This window comes from Lemur catta, chromosome 2 (genome assembly GCF_020740605.2).
Source record: "Lemur catta isolate mLemCat1 chromosome 2, mLemCat1.pri, whole genome shotgun sequence".
Taxonomy (NCBI): Eukaryota; Metazoa; Chordata; class Mammalia; order Primates; family Lemuridae; genus Lemur; species Lemur catta.
In genome coordinates, this window is record NC_059129.1 from 78314255 (window position 1) to 78317470 (window position 3216).

Genomic DNA, 3216 nt, shown 5'->3' on the forward strand with positions numbered 1-3216 from the left:
AGTACTCTTAGCAGCAGTGCTCAGCTCCGAGGGACCAACCCAGTTAGTGGTAGCTCCTCTTTGTTCCTGGTGACAGGGCTTTCCTGGGGCTGCTCCAGTTGCCAGCCAGAGCTGCTAAGCAGAAGCAGCTCTATCAGAGTCTTCCAAGTCCCAAGCTCCAGCTCCTTCAGTGACAAGACAGCTCTCCATTATTCTTTCTAAAGACTCTCATGTCCCAGTTCCTACTGAATCTAGCAGTGTTTTGCAGTCTGTGGATGTCAGACGCCTGGGAAGTCATTGGATTGCTGCTAGAACAAGCGAATCAATACGTATATGAAATCTGTCTATAAATGAAATAAATAATAATTATTGTGCTATATATCCTATACTGTGCCAAGTCCTTTGCATACATTATCTCATTAAATCTTTACAACAATGCTATGAGGTAGGTGTAAGGATCACCCCCATTTTACAGGTAAAAAAACTCAGCCTCAAAGAGATTAAGCACATTGCTTAAGATCATGAAATGAGGAAACAGATAAACTGGTTTTTAAGCCCAGGTCATTTAAATGCCTAAGTATTATATAATTTATAGTAGATTTTTGTTATTTTTGTCTTTTCACTATTTTTCTACACTGAAAGTACCTCAACTACCAAATGACTGGTATGTGATATGGTATTTTTAAAGAGCTCTTTCAAGGATCTTGCTCAAAGGTTTTTAAAAATATGGTAGAGAAAAATGACTTTGTAAATCAATGTAACATCATATTTTGTTACCTACGATGTAATATCGTATTTGCCCCTGCTCTTTTAGCAGCACTCTGCTGTTCCGTAGGCAGGGACCCCACCACGGATTGTTCCCTTGAATCAAACAAGCAACAAGACACCTCTCAAGATTTTGAGTTACATTAAAATTGTAAATTCTGACACAAAAAAATGAAATAAAACAAGGTAAAATTAGCTTAACTGGTTGGCTATTTCATTCATTTGTTTGTTCACCCATTCAGTAAATTTTTACTGGCTCCTACCAGACATTGTGTTAGGAGTTAGAGTTGGAACAGCCTTGGAGTAAGCAATGGCGTTTGTCAACTGCAAGAACATGTGATACCTGACTAGTTACTTTGCGTGTTAAAACTCTTTCATTCTTTGTTTTTTATATTTATATTCTAGATACCCTCACACAAAAGAAATTACTTAGCAAACACAAAACTTAAGAAATATAGATCCATTAGAATTTCACTGTAAAGAATCATCAGGTTCTACTTGGTCTACACCTGAGGCCTGTGAAACTTCAGTCCCTGGGGGACCTTGGATACCATGACTGCTATCTAAATCTTTGAATCCAGTTTAGCACCTTACCGTGGCGGGACTCTCCTTGGGCACAAAGTGGGGGGTTACAGGGAAATTTCTCAAAAAGCCTTGAGTTCTTTCAATTCTAAAGAAAAACTATGACGAATAGATTTTTGGGAAATTCTATTTCAAATTTCTAGATTAGAATTAGAAGATAACATAGGAGAAATTTAGGGAGCTTTTGCCTTCCTAGAAATCAGCATCAAGACAGACTTGCTGGCTGGGCACGGTGGCTCATGCCTGTAATCCTAGCACTCTGGGAGGCCGAGGCGGGTGGATCATTTGAGCTCAGGAGTTCGAGACCAGCCTGAGCAAGAGCTAGACCCCGTCTCTACTAAAAATAGAAAGAAAGTATATGGACAGCTAAAAATATATATAGAAAAAATTAGCTAGGCATGGTGGCGCATGCCTGTAGTCCCAGCTACTCTGGAGGCTGAGGCAGGAGTATCTCTTGAGCCCAGGAGTCTGAGGTTGCTGTGAGCTAGGCTGACGCCATGGCACTCTAGCCCAGGCAACAGAGTGAGACTCTATCTCAAAAAAAAAAAGACAGACTTGCTGCTATATGTCCCACATCTAAAAATTGGGTTTGGCCACTGGGCCTGCATGCCTCTTTCTCTGAGTCTGCATCTCTTTCTCTAACACCTTGGCAGTACTGAAGCCCTGCTATCTGCTGGCAGACTTGCCTGGTGCTATCTGCTCAAGTCACCTGTCCTAGAGCCTCCATAATCAGGCTCTGCCTGCTTGGTTATGTAGTGATGAATACTCTGCTCGGCTTACCTTTCACTTGGATGTTGCTCTGTCTAATGATAACCATTTTTCATTCATTCCACAAATATTTATTGAGTGTCAGGTACTGTTCTAGGACTTGGAAATTGGCTGGATACTTTCCCCTGTAGCTAAAAATTCTATCTTTAGGTCCTAATTCTGTATCGTCTGCTGTCCCACTGCAATGAAGGGAACCCTCCTGTTACAGGAGACAGATTGTTTTCAGAAGAAAGGAAACATGACCGAGAGCAAGTACATTTTACTAGCATAAAATTAGAGATCAAAATCAGTTGAGGCTTGCAAAAATTCAAGGAACAATAAACATAACTTTTCAAGTTTATTTTAAAAAGAGGAACAAGGAGGCAACAGGCTATTGGGTGGAGTCCAGTCAGCAGTGATCTATTGTTGAAAGATTACTTAGGAAAGACCAAGACCTTCAACCTCAGCTTTTAGGGAGGGGAGAGTCAGGACAGGAGAGACTCCTTAGCAAGACAAAGAGAAGCTCAAAGTGGGAAAACATAATTATACTCTGAATAGTTTTCCAATTCTGATAAATTCCATTCCAGTGTTCTGTGAAAAATGTTCAAATTACATTGCTGATCTAATCTGTAAAGAAAGTAGAACTGTAAGGAATGGTAGAAGTGCCAGTAAGCCAGGCATGGGTAAGCACCTTTCCTATTTTCAAGAAGTAGAAGAAGGGAGATTTTGCATAATAAACAACAGTGATGAGTTGTTGGATTTTTTTTTTGAATATAAATTATGTATTAATAGACAAGGCCTGGCTGGGCACAGTGGCTCATGCCTGTAATCCTGGCACTCTGGGAGGCCGAGGCGGGTAAATCGTTTGAGCTCAGGAGTTCGAGATCAGCCTGAGCAAGAGCGAGACCCCATCTCTACTAAAAATGGAAAGAAATTATATGGACAACTAAAAACATATGTAGGAAAAACTAGCTGGGCATGGTGGCGCATGCCTGTAGTCCCAGCTACTCGGGAGGCTGAGGCAGGAGGATTGCTTAAGCCCAGGAGTTTGAGGTTGCTGTGAGCCAGGCGTACACCACGGCACTCTAGCCTGGGCAACAGAGTGAGACTCTGTCTCAAAAAAAAAAAAAAAAAAGACAAGGC